This window comes from Neofelis nebulosa, chromosome 17, assembly GCF_028018385.1.
Source record: "Neofelis nebulosa isolate mNeoNeb1 chromosome 17, mNeoNeb1.pri, whole genome shotgun sequence".
Lineage (NCBI taxonomy): Eukaryota > Metazoa > Chordata > Mammalia > Carnivora > Felidae > Neofelis > Neofelis nebulosa.
Genome location: NC_080798.1, coordinates 417,021 through 434,839, shown reverse-complemented (window position 1 = coordinate 434,839; position 17,819 = coordinate 417,021). Strand labels below are relative to the sequence as shown.

General features: G+C 42.8%; 1 long non-coding RNA gene across 2 annotated transcripts; it reads right to left on the bottom strand.

Moving 5' to 3' along the window:
• Positions 1 to 6,525: 6,525 nt before the first annotated feature.
• LOC131498995 (uncharacterized) lies at positions 6,526 to 17,793 on the bottom strand. 2 transcript variants are annotated; one of them, XR_009255690.1, is made up of 4 exons: positions 17,711 to 17,793; positions 14,993 to 15,074; positions 11,850 to 11,964; positions 6,526 to 6,826 (listed from the first exon to the last, which is right to left on the bottom strand). It is a non-coding gene; the product is annotated as an uncharacterized LOC131498995 (long non-coding RNA). The 2 variants fall into 2 exon arrangements; XR_009255689.1 differs by lacking the exon at positions 17,711 to 17,793 and adding an exon at positions 17,343 to 17,409.
• Between the last annotated feature and the right edge of the window lie 26 nt (positions 17,794 to 17,819).

Genomic DNA, 17,819 nt, shown 5'->3' with positions numbered 1-17,819 from the left:
CCACAGGGATATAAAGAGGTTGTTTAATCGCCAAAAAGTCTGTGAGGTGGCCGACTCTGTTTCCCCGTTTTTTGTCCCTCCAGCAATTTCTCAAGGCTTCCCTATTCTTACTCCCTCGGATGGTTTGTTGGGGAGTAACACTGGTAAAAGAAAGAAAAAGAATAAAAGGAGGAGGAAGCCGGATTGCGCAGGAGGCACTGTCAGACCACAGTGCTAGCCAGCAATGAGCTCCAGAACAGAGACGGCCAGTTAACGGAGTGTCATGTTAAGTGCAAACATTCAGGCCTTTGGACCACGGCCTTATTTGCTGAGTGGCCGGGCTGCTGGGCAAGGAGCATTACCTTGGCTCCTGAAAGAGCTCACAGCTAACAGCAGGACCCTCCGTGAAGGGGAATTTGGGCAGCAGCCAAACCAAGTGTCTATCCTTGGTGCCTTCTCCGTTCGTATACATATTCCTCTTAAAAATAAAATCCTTCACTCAGTTTACAAGGCCATGCCTGATCTGAGCCCCGAGCGCCCCCCACGCCCCCCCCCCCCACCCCCAGCTTCATCAGGCTCTAGCCCCTCGGTGTGTGTGGCCTCTGATATTTCAATTCCCAGACTTCTCCATCAGTTACAGAAAACACAGTATCCGGGGCCCAAGATACCTTTGAGGGTCCACAAAAATGGTATAATTTCTTTTAAAATTAGAAGTGAAAAATCCTATCTGGACTACATTAATCTTTATACCAATGCAGTCATCAAATATAATTTTCTAATTTTTTTTTTATGAAAGAAGAAGCCCACGAATGCCAAAGTGCCTCAGGTTTGGGAAAGAAAGTCCCAATCTGCCCCTGCTGTGTTGCTTCTCACACTAGTTCTCTGCCATTTATCGGGCTCTTCTGCTAATTAGCACTCCCCCCTCTGCTCCTTCTTCTAGTCAGCCGTCTCATTTCTTTGGATCTTCTATTACTTTCTATGACTCCAGGTGTATAACCTCAGCCCAGACTCTTCCCTGAACTCCAGACTAAAACAGTCACCTGCCTCCTTGACACTGCACTTGAAAGTCTAATGAACATCTTACATGCCCCAAACCAAATGCTGGTGCTTCCCCCATTCCCAGCCCCTCTCACAGCCTTGTCTGTATTGTCACCAGCATTTGTGTTCTTTCCCTGGTGCAGGCTGAAACCTCATTGGTGTCTGCACCCTCCTAATTCATATCCTGAGTGTGACTGGGCAGCAGGTCCTGACAGTATCATGCTCAAATCCACCCAGAATGCAGCCTGCTTTCACTTTCTGCTGAGCTGCCAGAATCTCTTAGAGTGATCATGTCACCAACCTTCCTGCTTCTATCCTTGTTCTCAAGTCTATTTCTCCACAGCAGCCAGAGTTCCTATGGCATCTCCCTCCTTTGCTCAAAACTATTATGGGTTTCCACCTCCTTCAGGGTAAAAGCCCATGCCACAGCCTGAAAGGCCTGACCAGGTTAGTTCCTATTGCCTTTCTGAGCTCATTGTCCACTCCTTTTCCTCTGCCTCACTCAGGTCCAGCCACATGGGTCCTCTTCCTGGTGCTCTTACATGCACGATATGCTTGTACCTCAGGGCCTTTACACATGCTGTACCTCTTGACTAGAACACCCTTCCACCAGATACCTGCCCAGATTATTCCTTTACCTCTTTAGGTCATTACCCATACCTGGTACATACTAGATGCTTAATGATTTCAATGACTGAAAAACCATCAATTGAATTGTTGATCCCAATATTTTGCTGCCCTTCCCTAAAGGACACTTACATGTCCTCACATTTGCTAGTGACTTGCAAGACCTCCTTGTGGGATTAGGAAGGAGGCATATATATGGGTGATATACATGTATGTCTATGTCTCTGTGTGTGTGTGCGTGTGTGTGTGTATTCATATACATTTAAAGAACAAGGGAAAAATAAAACAAAACTAATGAAAAAGGATTTATTTACAGGTGGTAGAAGAATCGAAGTTGAAAGGACAGGGATGGGGGCACCTGGCTGGCCCAGCTGGAGAAGCATGCAATTCTTGATCTAGGGGTCATGAGTTTGAGCCTCGTGTTGGGTGTAGAGATTACTTACATAGATTAAAAAGCTTTAAAAAAAGAAAAGAAAGGACAGTGATGGAAGGTAGACTTCTCTGAGTATACTTTGGCATCATATAAATGGATTACAGGATTTAAAAAATTTAAAGACCTTATCAGTTAGAAATAGTTTAATATTAAATTAACATTAAAAATAATGTTCAGGGGGTGCCTGGGTGGCTCAGTTGGTTAAGTATCTGACTTCGGCTCAGATCATGATCTCGTGGTTCGTGGGTTCGAGCCCCTCATTGGGCTCTGTGCTGACAACTCAAAGCCTGGAACCTGCTTCAGATGATCTGTCTCCCCCTCTCTCTCTGCCCCTTTCCCACTTCCGCTGTCTCCCTCTCTCAAGAATAAATATTTAAAAACTTTTCAAAAATAATTTTCAAATGTTTAGTAAAAAGAGAAAAACAGGAAGAGAATTGCCCAAGGGACTCCCTGGGGAGGACTGCGGGGACTCTAATTGTCCTCACATCTACCTCTTCAGGCAATGCCTCCCACCTACAGCACATCACAGGCGGTTGCTGTCTGGCAGGTGGCTTATGCTCTGCCTCTGGTGTATTGGTGCGGATGTGGGTACCTGACCGCGGTTAGGCCCTTTGCAGTCCTCCTCCAGGATGATGTGGTCAGGAACACGGAAGCCGGCAGATAGACAAGCTGGGACTCATGGATGGTGATGCTATCCTCACAAAGACTATAAGCTCTGGCAGAAGAAGGCAGGAGCTACGTTTTTTGTAGCAAAGTTCTTCGATGCTTTCTTGGATTCCAGAACAAATTTTCTTGTTTTCCACAACTGCTTACAGTAAGTTATTACTAGCAACAATGGAACAAGTCTTGAAACATGATCTCTGTGAAGATTTTAGCATACTTACTTTCATTAGTTGTTTTCTTCTCCTTGTGCTTTTTTCTTTTGTCCTAGTTAAGATCATACCATATAGAATTTTTTTAACCTTATATCAAGATTAAAAACAATGACCATTTCTGTTTTGACCAAAAGCCACTGATAACTGAGAATATGTATCGGTCAGTTATTACCATAAGAAAACTGTGCAACAAGTCGCCCTTAAAATTCAGTGGCTTAAAACAACATTTCATTTCATTTTTGTTTTTAATGTTTACTTATTATTATTTTTTTTTTTTTTGAGAGAGAGAGAGACAGCGTGCAAGCAGGGGAGGGGCAGAGAGAAAGGGAAACACAGAATCCGAAGCAGGCTCCAGGCTCTGCGCTGTCAGCACAGAGCCCGACGCAGGGTTTCAACTCATAAGCCATGAGATCATGACCTGAGCTGAAGTTGGGTGCTGAACCGAGTGAGCCACACAGGTACTCCAACAAAGTCATTTCTTCTGGCACAATATGCCCACAGGTCAACTGGGGGTTTGCTGAGCTAGGCTGGGTTTAGCTGGCCTTCAGAATGATCATCTTGTTCTTGTCATGACAATGGCAGAGGCACAAAAGGGTAAGTCCAGCCACATTAGCACATTCTATACCTCTACTCACATCATACCTGTTAATCTCCTATTTGCCAAAGCAAGTCTCGTGCCTTAGTCCAAAGTCAGGGGCAAGGAGATATAGTGTATATTAGTTATATACTATATAACTAATATATAGTTATATATTATTTATATATTATATATATGTATATAATATATAAATTTTACACTTGGGGTAAAAATTACCCCAAAATATAATGGCTTAGAATAAGAGTAGCAAGCTTTTTCTATAAAGAGCCAGATAGTAAATATTTTAATTTTTTAATGTTTATTTGTGAGACAGAGAGAGACAGAGCATGAGTGGGGGAGGACCAGAGAGAAAGGGGGACACAGAATCCAAAGCAGGCTCCAGGCTCTGAGCTGTCAGCCCAGAGCCCGACGCGGGGCTCGAACCCAGGAACTGTGAGATCATGACATGAGCAGAAGTCAGACACTTAACCGACCAAGCCACCCAGGCACCCCGATAGTAAATATTTTAGATTTGGTGGGCCACAGGGTCTCTGTTGCAGCTACTCAATGCTGCTTTTATTGTAGACAATAAGTAATGAATGGACATGACTGTGTTCCCATGAAGCTCTAGGGATAGTGATATTTGAATTTGACATTTTCACATGGCATACAATACAATTCTTTTGATTTTTTTAGCCATTTAAAAATGGAAAAACTTGGGGCGCCTGGGTGGTGCAGTCGGTTGAGCGTCCGACTTCAGCCAGGTCACGATCTCGCGGTCCGTGAGTTCGAGCCCCGCGTCAGGCTGTGGGCTGATGGCTCGGAGCCTGGAGCCTGTTTCCGATTCTGTGTCTCCCTCTCTCTCTGCCCCTCCCCCGTTCATGCTCTGTCTCTCTCTGTCCCCAAAAAAATAAATAAAAAACGTTGAAAAAAAAATTTTTTTTAAAAATGGAAAAACTGTTCTGTCTGTGAGCCATCCAAAACCAAACCAAAACAAAAAAGACAGCTAACTAGATTAGGCCTGGAGGCTGTAGTTTGCTGACTCCTTGCTTAAAACAACAAACATTTGATATCCTCACAGTCTCTGTAGGTCAAGAAATTAGGAGCAGCTTAACTGATTGTTCTTTCTCAGGGTCTCTCATGAGGCTGTAATCGAGATATTATTCGGGGCGATGGTCATTGGTCATATGAAGCCTAATAGCAATAGAGGGTACATTTACACGTTTTTCTATGTAGTTGTTGGCAAGAGGCCTCAGTTTCTCCTTGAGCCTCTCTCCACATGGTTACTTCACTGTCCTCCTAACATGACATCTGGCTTCCTCCAGAATGAGAAGAGATAAAGAAACAATAAAGACTAAAGCAGTGTCTTTTATAATCTGCTCTTAGAAGGGATGTACCATCACTTCTGCCACATTCTGTGAGTCACACATACCAATCCCAGCACAGTGTGGAAGGAGGGAACCAGAGGAAAGTGTGAATTCCAGGAGTGGGGAATCACCAGAGGCCATCTTGGAAGCTGCCTACCACACCAGCATCTATTTATTTTCCTTCTACTTGATCTGTTGTGAAACCTGGTCTGTGGGACTGTAAAGTTTTCCATGGTCTGTATTTTGTTGATCAGATCCTTATGGTGCAATTTAGGATGTTTTCCATCATCTATGTTCCCTGAAGTTTGCAGGCCAGGCTTCTTTCTTGCCTAGAGTCATTCCTGCCTTGGTATTTTTGGTTTACACTGCACTCATGACCTGGCGTCTCCATGTTTCTCCTCCTCCCAACAAGATTGCTTGCGGCCTGCAGTGTCCCTTGGATGAGTCTTCCCTAAGGACTGTAGGCTATAGACAGCTCTTATGTCTCTCGGTTGAACACCCAAATAATTTAGTAAGGAGAAAAGTGGAAGCCCAAGGCTTCCCAGTGAGCCCAGGTCACCATGCTGGAGAGATTAGAGTTCAAGACCAGTGGAACCATAGAGTGTCAAAAATGATGTTCCTGGGGCATAGGAAGATTACTCTGTATCAGGGTGAGTCACAGAGCAAAGACTAAAGATAGAAGATTAAGATTGCTTCAGTAATCCAAGTATGAGGTACTAGGGTCCAGACTCTTCCTTCATAGTTCCTTTTAAGTCCATCACCTCTGTTTATTTATCAACTCTATTCAGTTCCTACTCCATACCAGGCAGCTGTTGGGCCAGGGGCTGAATATTCTCTGAAGAATCTACCTTGTATACAAGTCGTCATCATATATCATGATAAGCATGGCAAGTGAAAAGAGCAAGAAATTATGAGGGAACAAAGGAGAAGGTGCCTTAGATCATATGGACTATCTTAGTTTCCTGTTGCTGCTGTAACGAATTACCACAAACCTAGTGGTTTAAAATAATACAGATTTATTATCTTTTTTTTTTTTTTTTTTTTTTTTGGGACAGAGAGAGACAGAGCATGAACGGGGGAGGGGCAGAGAGAGAGGGAGACACAGAATCGGAAACAGGCTCCAGGCTCCGAGCCATCAGCCCAGAGCCTGACGCGGGGCTCGAACTCACGGACCGCGAGATCGTGACCTGGCTGAAGTCGGACGCTTAACCGACTGCGCCACCCAGGCGCCCCCAGATTTATTATCTTATAGTTCTGGAAGTCAGAAGTCTAAAATGGTATTCCTTCTGGAGACTCTAGGGGAGAATCCATTTCCTTGCCTTGTCCAGCTTCTAGAAGACACATTGTGTGCTTCATGACCTTAAATCACTCCAATCTCTGATTCTGTCATCAAAAATCTTCTGATTTTGACTCTCCTGCATTCCTCTTACAATTTTGAGGATCTTGTGATTACACTGGGCCCACGCACATGATCCAAGATAAACTATCCATCTCAAAATCCTTAACTTAATCACATCTGCAAAGTCCCTTAGGCTACATGAGGTAACATGTTCTTAGGTTCTGCAGATTAGTACATAGACGTCTTTGGGGGACTATTACTGAATTCACCACACAGCTCAAGAAAGCCTCTCTGATGAAGTCAACTTTAATCTGAACTCTCAGGTGTGAGAAGGAGCCAGTATATAATGACTTGGGGAAGAGCATTTTAGCAAAAGGAGAAGTGCTAGCAAAGGCTCTGAAGTGGGAAGAATCTGGTGCAATCAAGAAACTGATGGCAGGCAGTGAGGCCAGAATGGATGGGTGAGGGAAAAGAGCAGAAGGACAAGAGTCAGATGCAATGAGGCTCAGATGTTCCAGGTCTTGTGGACACTAATTAGGAGTTTGAGCTTCCTTCTAAATGCAATGGGAAGTCACCTGGGCTGAGGTTACCCTGGAGAGAGATAAAATTATATTTATATCATTAGAAATTCATACTATGCTGTGTAGGAAAGATCTTCAGACATTCTGTCACTAACTTTGGAAATTTAGAAGCTGGGGTTTGATGATCTTGACTTGGAAGTCATCCACATACTGGTCAAGAGTGAAGTGGTGAGGAGTCTGAATGACCTCAAACAACTGGCCAATAAATAGTCTTGGCTTTCCCGTGCAGATGCTGGGACTAAAAGAATAAACAAATAGATATGGTATTTGCCTGTATGTATCTGTCTTCATAGTGGAGGTGGATATTCTAGAAAAATATATAAATAGCTAAGAGCGCCATTGATTAAGTTCAAGTAGAAAAATGACAAAATCCGATTTATATTTTTGAAAGATTTTGCCGGATGAGTGTTGGGACAGAAGTAAAAACAAGATGGGATGACAGAGCTCTACTACAGTAGTTAAACTAACAAGTGCAGTGACTCGGAGTAGGAGGAGGCTATGGAAATGAAAAGGAGAGCAATTCAATGTATACTTAAGGTGGACTCAAAAGTTGGTGACTGATTCAAAATAGAGGGTGGAGGGGTCCATGGCTGCTCACACAAGCAACTGGAATGGTGATGTTGCCCATTAGTAGAGAAAGGCTAGGATAAGAGCAAGTGGTGGGTGTGGGATTAGTATTCAATTTTGACAGGCTATGGTTGTAGAATAGAGATGCCCAACAGGCCGTTGAATGTGTTCAATGCTCAGAAAAGAATCTGGGATGAACCTATAGAAGTATGATTTCTCAACATTAAAAATAGTGTTTGAGGGGCGCCTGGGTGGCTCAGTCAGTTAAATGTCCAAGTCTCTGATTTTGGCTCAGATCATGATATCACAGTTTGTGAGTGATACAGTACATCAGTACATCAGTACAGAGCCTACATCAGTACAGAGCCTGCTTGGGATTCTTTCTCTCCCTCTCTCTCAAAATAAATAAACATTTTTATAAAATGGTGTTTGAATACGGGAGAATGAAAGAGCTCACACTGGCAGGAGACAAAGAAAAGGGCTCAGGACAGGTCCTCAAAGAATTGGGGTCCAAAAGAGCTCTGGAAAAGGAGAGGGAGGAGTGATCAATAGCCAAGATTGACCTATCTTCCCATCAGCCACCTCAAGTGGTTGGGCTCATTCTCTCTCACAGGTCAGTCACTCTTTGAAAGGCAGATTTGAAAAAAAATCCACATGCTTCCAATGTGCTTCTTCACTTAATCTCACTATTTTATCTCCAGAAGTTTTTCTCTAAGCACTTAAAACTATCTTTTTCAGATTGGGAAAGTAGACTCAAAAGTGAAGAGTGAACCAGAAAGCAGAATATTTCTCGTAGAAGCATATGCTGTCCTGAAAATAGAAAGATTCACAAGAGATAAACTGTATCCTTCCATATTTGTCAAAGACCAGGAATATAAGCCCACTTAACGAAGCAGCAGGAAAACCAAGGAAGATGGGTGGAACATATCAGGAAACAATGATTCAGGGCAGAGGCTGTAAGAATAGTGAATTTTGGGGAAAAGTTAATTAGAATGCAATCGTTCTTCCACTATGCAATGACATCAGAGAGGTCATACTTAAGAAAAATCATATAAATGTAATGAATGTAGAGAAGTTTGAACAGAGCTCAACCCTTTTAACTTTGAGAAAATCCACTCAGGGGACAAACTTTACAAATGTGTTGAGTGTGGGAGAGTCTTCACGGATAAGTATTGCCTTTCATTGGTTTCAGAACTCATAGAAGATAAAAACCATATAAATGTATAAAACACAAATTATTCCTTACTCAGTATGAAAGAATTTATACTTAAGAGAAACATTATATTTGCAGTGAATTCAGGAAATAATTTTTCTTTAGTTTATTTTTTTTAATTTTTTAATGTTTATTTATTTTTGAGAGAGAGACAGAGTGTGAGTTGGGGAGGAGCAGAGAGAGAGGGAGACACAGAATCTGAAGCAGGCTCCAGGATCTGAGCTGTCAGCACAGAGCCCGATGCAGGACTCGAACCCACGAACCATGAGATAATGACCGGAGCTGAAGTCGGATGCTTACCAACTGAGCCACCCAGGTGCCCCAGGAAATAATTTTTCAAAGAGGGACTGTTTCACACTACACCTAAGAATTTATAAAGAATGGAAACACTACAATGCAATTATTAAAGGAAAGTTTCATGCTTTTCTCCTTCCTTACTTGACATCACAGAATGTACACTGAAGAGAAACCTATGGATGTACTCATTGTGCGAAAGGCTTTAAGCATAACTCAGCAATGGGGCACCTTGGTGACTCAGTCAGTTGAGCTTCTGACTTCGGCTCAGGTCACGATCTCATGGTTCATGGGTTCGAGCCCCGCATGGGGTCTCTGGGGTCAGCACGGAGCCCATTTTAGATCTTCTGCCTCCTCTCTCTCTGCACCTCCCCTACTTGTTTGTGCTCTCTGTCTCTCAAAAATAAATAAATGTTTTTAAAAATTAAAAAATTAATTAATAAACATGGCTCAGTACTCATGTTGCTACATAAGAGAACTCATACTGGGAAAAACCCCTATATATGTAATCAGCATGCAAGAGCCTTCAGGAGGTGTTCCTACTATATTCAACGCAAGAGGACTCATACTACAGAACACTGTGAATGGAGTCAATGTTGGCAGGCTTTCAACTATGGTTATCTTATTACCTTATTTGACACTGGGAAATTCACATAGATTTGAGAAACTTATTGAATGTAATCAATATGGAAAAGCTATTAGTTGAAATTCCATTTTATTTGACATCAGAAATCACAAAGGAGGCAGAATACACAAGGTATATTTGACCCATAAACAGGTGACTGGATGTAATAAGACTTTGCACTTGTGGTTCACTACAATCATGGATAAGCAGTTATAAGCAGTTGTGTTCTACATATCTCCTTGATTTGCCATAGAAACACCATTTAATGGGACTCAGGGTCTAGGCATGATGGAAAATGTCTCATAGGGATGACTGCCACAAACAATAAAATGTAAAGGTTATAACAATACCATATCTATCTTCTTGCATCCTATATGAATTAGAGAACCATCAAATTTGAGGTGTCATGCAAAGATCACTTTTAGTATCATGGGGATCAATATATGCATAATTTTATAGTATTCATGGGGAGAACTGAAGAATAGGTCATCAAATTTTCCCCCTGCATAATCCAAATGCCATCACTTCAAACAAATCAGAGAGCTTTATACTAACTCACCAATATTTCACAAACGGCATTCTACTATTAACTTTAAGAAAGGTATCATAAAGAGTAGTGTGCATCTTCACACTTCTAGGGGCATAGTCAGGATACAGGAAGGATTAAAAAAGACATACCCTAACCTGGTGGAATGTCCACACTCCATGGATCATCTACATCTCACAAACTTCAACTAAAATACCTTTAAAAGTTGGGATCGGGAGGAAACCTGACCCATAGCTGCCCAAAAGGGTATCTGGTGTGTTCTTGGGGAAAAGATGAAGAGGAAGGTCCCACACGTTAATTCTGAAGACCTTCCCCTCCCTCCCCCTTTATAAGAGTCTTTTGAAATGCTGGCTTCCCTCCTAGACCCAAGGAAGAGATCCTGCTCCTCTAATACTCCATGGAATACCACCTTTCCTTTCCAGCACAACCATCAAATCCTCTCCCAGGATCCTCATCTCCTTGCTGTCCCCTGGATGTTGAAACTTCATTAAGTTCTAGATCTCTGCTTCTAGTAGCAAGCCCAGAAAATTCCAGTATAAACTGCTCTCAGATTTGGCATGTGGCCTTATAACTCAACTTGAAAGGCCTATGTGGCAGAGGGGCCTCACCTAAGAAGACTTTTTTGACAACCTCTATTGCTGTGTCACCCTCCTCGTTGTCGAGAGCCCATCTCCCTCTACAGATGCCAAAACGTCAGCCACTCTCTTTAACAGCTTTTCTCACAGACAGGATATAGACACAAGTGTCAATCCTGGCCAATGGGGTTTGAGGAAGTCTGTGAGAAAAAGGGTTTCTGGGGGAAAGATTTTATCCCTTCTCTGTGCTACAAAGAGTAATGGCTCCCCCAAATGCGCATATCCTAATGCCTGGAAACTGTGAATGTGTTATTTTACAGGGCAAAAGGGACTTCACAAATGTAATTAAGTTAAGGATCTTGACATGGGGAGATCATCCTGGATTACATGTAGTGGGCCCAATGTCATCACAATCATCCTTGCTTAAGAGGAGGCGGGAGAAGCAGAGTCCAAGAAAGCAATGTGATTATTGAAGCAGAGGTCAGAGTCAGAGGGAGACTTGAAAATGGCATGCTGCTGACTTTAGTGTTGGAGGAAGAGACCATGGGCCAAGGAATGCAGGCAGTCTCTAGCAGCTGGAAAGGACAAGGAAATGGATTCTCCCCTAGAGAATCTCCTCTAGAAGGAATGCAGCTCTGCCAACATCTTGATTTTAGCCCATTAACCCATTTGACCTTCTGACCTCCAGAGCTGTGAGATGAGAAATTTGTGTTGTTTTAGGTCACAAAGCATGTGGTAATTTGTTACAGTGGTACAGGAAACAAATACGCTCCCTGATGCCAATATCTTCAGCCGAATGTTGCATGGCTTCATGTAATGTGTGGAACTGTGACAACCACTTTAAGACCATGAGGACACAAGCTTTAGGAATAACCAAGGCAATACACTAAGGGAGGCAATACACTAAGAAAAGATGGACAGTACCTGGCTAAGGGTGAGAGTCGAGCCCAGGAACCATCCCTGGAAGCCCTCTGCCTCTGGATTTCATGCAATATCAGATAATGAATGGTGACATATTCTGTCACTTGGGGGAAATCAAACCAAACCAAACCAAACCAAACCAAACTTCTTACACTACAACCCTTTCTTGCTCCCAACTAGCTTCTGCTTTCAAGTCTCTTGCTTAGTCACGCTGAGCTACTATTTAGGGACTCCTAGAAGTAGCCATCACAGGTAACCAAATTCTGCAGGCTCAGGCTGACCTTTGCTCACCTGATTTAGAGCCAATCCTCTGGAGGTGGACAACCCACAAAGAGCAGAGATCCACTGCAATCAGCAGGAAGGGCCAAGTTAACTCAGCAGCAATCTCCAAGGCACAGGCAAGGGGCTGCAGAGAAGGCAGCGAGATATTTCAGATATCCAAGGGTATGATGTAAAAATGCAGAGTGGGACCCAGGGGAGGTGGTAGCTTCATCAAATTACACATGCAGATATGGGTAGTCTTCCCCTCATGTCTCTGTTTATAGAAGGTGACATAAGTGTTTGAAATGAAGCACACACCTCTACCTAAAAAACTTGTGCCAACTTGCTGAACCATAAAATGAGTCTTCTACCACCACCATAAAAAAGTTCTGTGGCTATAACCGTATGCTATGGATGGCTTTGAAGTCTAAATTTTTTTTTTAATTTTAAAATATTTATTTATTTTTGAGAGACAGCGCGTGAGCAGGGGAGGGGAAGAGAGAGAGGGAGACACAGAATCTGAAGCAGCTCCAGGCTCTGAGCAGTCAGCGCAGAGCCCGAGGTGGGGCTCAAACCCACAAATGGTAAGATCATGCCCTGAGCTGAAGTTGGACGCTTAACTGACTGAGCCACCCAGGCACCCCTGAAGTCTAAATTTATTGACAAAAAAACAAGAATGTTTTTGAAGTAATAGTTTCTGGGAATATTTCTCCTTGAGAGGAATTTGATTCCATATTGATTGTTCTTATGAAAAACTACAGTCAGTTCCTTCTCCTACATTTTGAGAAAGAAGGAAATACAGAGTAAAGTGTGAGGCCAGTATTCCAAAAGGCCCTGCTGTAATCCTGTTTACTATTGCATTGAGCCTAGTGATGATTTGGGATTTAACAATTGGTCTTCCCATCCTGCAACATGATAAGCATTTTTATTTATGCAAATTTAATTGTAACTCTTTCCAGAAATTTATCTTCATATAGGTGGCCTGCATTTCCCAACAAATTAATCCCAGACATTTCATGTTTTTATGATTCTACTGTGACAGAAACCTTTCAATATACTTGTTAGGGTTATAGAGATTTTGTGTGTACGTGTGTGTTGATTTATGTGTCTTTATTTATTACTCTGCCTGGTTTATTGCAATCTCATTGATTTTTTAAATTTTCCAGTTGAGTTTTTTTTAGGTGTGCTAACACTATCTGTTAATAAGTGCATCTATTTCCTTTTCCAATAGTTACAGCAGTTAGATCTGTTTCATATCTTATTTGTGGTAACATAAATATCCAGGGATTTTTAATAAGTTTTTAATGTTTATTTATTTTTGAGAGAGAGAGAGAGAGAGAGAGAGAGAGAGAGAGCGCGCGCGCAGAGGAGGCAGGGGCAGCGGATCCAAAGTGGGCTCGGTGCTGACAGGAGACAGCCTGTGATGTGGGGCTGAAACTCACGAACTGTGAGATCATGACCTGAGCCAAAGTCAGATGTTCAACTGATTGAGCCACTCAGGTGCCCCATTTTTAATTTAAGCTTGTTAAGAGCTGATATCCTTCTTTCATCTTGGATATATATATCCATTCATGGTTGTTGAACAGAGGAAGAATGGAGAGAGACTCAAGAAGAAAGATTGGAGTTTGTAACGGCTCCTCAGATCAGTTTGATGCTTCAAACATAATACTGGACGAAAACATTAACTAGAACTATACAATAAACAATATAGCTCTAAGAGAAACATCTAGTGAAATGTCTTTCTGGGGAGGCGGTTGATGTTGCTGAAGCCAAGCAGCTGGGAATGTTATCTTTGATGTTGGGGAGAACAGGCAAAGAATAAATGTTTACCAGTAATAAGTAGATCCAAAGGTGTATTTTCTGGGAAACAGTTATTAATAATAATTTAATAAATTATTACTAATAATTTATAGGTAAAATGCTAATTTATTTCTGCTTCTCCAACTTGAAGTTCTCAAGGTCTGAGGAGTTCTGAGAAGTCTCCTAGAGACCCATGGGTTTTTTGTTTTGGTTTGGGTGGGGTTTTTTTGTTTGTTTTTTTGTTTTTAAGTAGGCTCCATGGCCAACAAGGGGCTTGAACTCTCAACCCTGAGATCAAGAATCACATACTCTATCACTGAGCCAGATGAACACACCTATCTGTTTTAAAGACAAAAAGGTTGACCTTTCTTTTCTTACTTTTTTTTTAAATTTTTTAAGGTTTATTTACTTATTTATTTTTAAGAGAGAAAGAGAGAGTGGGGGAGGGGAAGAGAGAGATTGACAATCTGAAGCAGGCTCTAGGCTCTGAGCTGTCAGCACAGAGCCCAACGCAGGCCCGAACTTGTGAACGGCTAGATCATGATTTGAGTCGAAGTCAGCTGCTTAACCAACGGAGCCACCCAGGTGCCCCACTTTTCTTCCTTTTTGAAATGACTTTTAAATGTGTGTTCCCCTCACATGAAACAATCTGAGATGCTCTGTACGGTGAAAGAAGAATAGACAATGGTGAGTGGAGATCAAATTAGGTCCATGATGCAGTCTTATGGCACGTTTAAGACTCCATTGAGTGCCACCAGCTGCCATAGTGATTTTGCCAATATACAGTTTTATATCTCTTATTTTTAGTCCTATGTTAAATCAGTAGTGGAATATTAAAGAAAGTATATGGAAGAATGTTAATATATTGCAACAATTTAGTATCTCAATAAACATGTCTTTGACTATATGGAGTATATTGAGAGGAAAAGTACAAATTAAGCTTTGCAATTGAATGGGGGTACCTGAGTGGCTCAGGTCATGATCTCGCAGTCCATGGATTCGAGCCCCATGTTGGGCTTTGTGCTGACAGCTTGGAGCCTGGATCATTCTTCGGATTCTGTGTCTCCCTCTCTTTCTGTCCCTCCCCCACTCGTTCTCTCTCTCTCTCTCAAAAATAAACATTAAAAAAAATTTTAACTTTGCAATTGAATGAAACAAGTATTGCTAATCTAGCCATTTTTACATATGATCCACAATGCCTTTTCTGCAACTCTAAATTCCAAAAGCTTTTGTAATGAAGTTTCTTCCTCTATTATGTATCTGCCAAATTTACCAGAAATAACAAGGCTAGTTACACATTTTCTCCAACCTAGTGTGACTTTTCATGTATTCTGCTCCTGCTCAAGATGTTACATAGTATGTGACATACGTACCTTACTGTCCTGTTAAGATCCAAACACTTGTGAATTCCAAAACAGTTCTGGCCCTGAAGGTTTTGAATAAGGGATTGGGGCCCTGTATGAAAACAGGATACATGACATTTTTTATATTTTACTTGCATAATAGTTATTATTTGTTCAGAAATGCTTTAACATGATCAATCACAGTAAACTAAGTAGCATGCTTAATTTGCTAAGTGGGAAAAAGAACACAGAATTTATTGTTAAAAGTTATATTTATTTATTAAAAACATTTTTTTTAATTTATTTTTGAGATAGAGCATGAGCAGGGAAGGGGCAGAGAGAGAGGGAGACACAGAATCTGAAGCAGGCTCCAGGCTCCGAGCTGTCAGCACAGAGCCTGACGCGGGGCTCGAACTCACACACTGAGAGATCATGACCTGAGCCAAAGTCGGACGCTCAACCGACTGAGCCACCCAGGTGCCCCAAGTTATATTTATTTTTAAATGTTTATTTATTGTTGAGAGACACAGGACAAGCAGGGGAGGGGCCAAGAGAGGGGGACAGAGGATCTGAAGTGGGTTCTGCACTGAGGCCAGCGAGCCCCATGTGGGGCTTGATGTGGGGCTTACCACCTAAGCTGAAGTCAGATGCTCAACTGACTGAACCACCCAGGTGCCCCATTAAAAGTTGTATTTAAAGTGGCTTTCATGAATAAGTCTCCAATAATATATTTATTGAAAATCACCTTTTAACTGAAAATCATGTTTTTATCCCATACCATATAAACAGAAATTGACATAACTTCCAAGGGGACTTGCTTCCTGAAGATGTTAAGGTCCTTCATCAAACTGGATGATGAACCACGACAAGCATCCCCAGTCACATCCAACACAAAGCAAAAATAACATGACTAATTAATGTGGCTCTGTCACACTACCTAGGGCTATAACATAGATTTTTTTTTAAGTCAAAATATGGAAAAGGAAGAAGCCAAATTACTTACAGAATGGAGATTGTATTTTCTCTACAATAGCCACAAGAAAATCCAAGGAAATACTCTTAGTATAAAAGACTTCTTCTCAGTTTCTGAGTAAATACTAATCAAAATCAAGACTGTCTTATTGCAACAAATATGATGAACAATGTGCAGCTGGCAGGTAGATGCTCTCCACAGTAACAATAAAAATTAACAGCTCCTGGGCGCACCTGAGTGGCTCAGTCCATTAAGCATCCAACTCTTGATTTCAGCTCAGGTCATGATCCCAGGATTGTGTAATCGAGCTCTGTGATGGGCTCTGCACAGTGTGAAGCCTGCTTAAGACATTTCTCTCTCTCTCTCTCAACAAATAAATAAATAACAACGCCTGGAACAAGTTTGGCAGGCTGTGGACAGGATGACCCAAAGGGAGGCATAGGGTTGCTAAAACCTGCTGGGAAATTCCAAGAGGAGAATCCACGAAGTCTGGGGCCCAAGAATATTAGGAGCCCCAAGAACATCAAAGCCTGGACCCTGAAGAAGTCAAGACCACAGTAGGCCCTGGGACCTGACCAAGATGAGAAAACACCAGATACTGGACTCTGAGGAAGATAAGAGACTACTTAGTCCTTGGCCCCCAGGGAAGATGAGCACACACCAGATCATGGGCAGAAACAAGTCTTCTTTCATTTCCTAGACAGGGGCACCATGGCTCCCAGAAGAGGACACTGTGCAGAGGATCCTACCCATCCCACTCCTCCTCCCTGACAAAGATTCTTTGCTTACCCAAACTTTAGTCAGACTCCCCTGAACCCTCTCCCCAACAACCTTCCATGTACTTCCTTGTAGAATCCAGTTTTAGCAAGAATCCTGTCAGTTTAATAAGAATTCTCTACCCTTGAAAACTGATCAAACTTCATCCCCACGACTGCCCCCAGGTGGTATCAGATCACCTAAGCCTGCCTTCAGCAATAATCTTATTAGGTTGGTACAGCCAAAAGCCGCCGGACTGTGTATTTATCAGCTAACACCCCCAACTCCAACTTGTTTAGTTATAAATCCCCACTTGATCTGCTGGTACTCAGAATTGAGCCCAAGTCTATACTGGAGTGTGTCTTCCCCTGTAGCTACATTATGGTGAATAAAATTTATTTCCACCGTTTTAGCTTATGTCTAGCTCTGGTTTTCTTTCACAAACTACCCCCACACCCGTTCCTAGGGTACAGTTAACCCTGCCTTTCTACACACAACTTGAGTGGACATTTAAGCCTGACCCTTCTCCCCTGCCTACAACTGGAGGACACAGAGCCGCACCACCTGCACCTTCGGGGCAGGCCCGCCCTCCTTTCCTCTCAGGACCCAGGCCGTCTCCAGCACATTTCCGGCCCTCCCTCCCCCCCCTACCTTCTTCCTCCCCCTCCTGCCCTTCTTCCTCCCCTTATAAGAGGATCCGCATTTAGCACCGCCCCCACTCACTTCCGTCCTTCCTACCACAGCCTCCTCCCGGTATTTGGGTGGACTTTAGCTCCTCCCCCCTCCTACTCGCTCTCCGCCCGCTCCTCCTCCTCTCCCCGAGCTTGGCTGGACGTTAGCTCCGCCCTCTGTACGCTTCCCTCCCACGCTGTTCCTGCCCTTCCTTCCTTCACGTTGGGTAGGAATAGCAGCCCCAACCCTCTACGCTTCAGGCCCTGCCCGCTCTTCCTCCTCCGCCAAGGAATGTAGTAATCCTTCCCGCCATTCCTCCACCCAACTTTAATCTACTTCCGGCCCACCCTCTCTGCTCTCCGTCCCTTCCCCAACTTCCGGTCCTTCCCACGAGTGGTCGCCCTCGTGGCGGAGCACGACTCTGTTCTGGCCTGCGCCGCTGCTTGGGAACGTGTT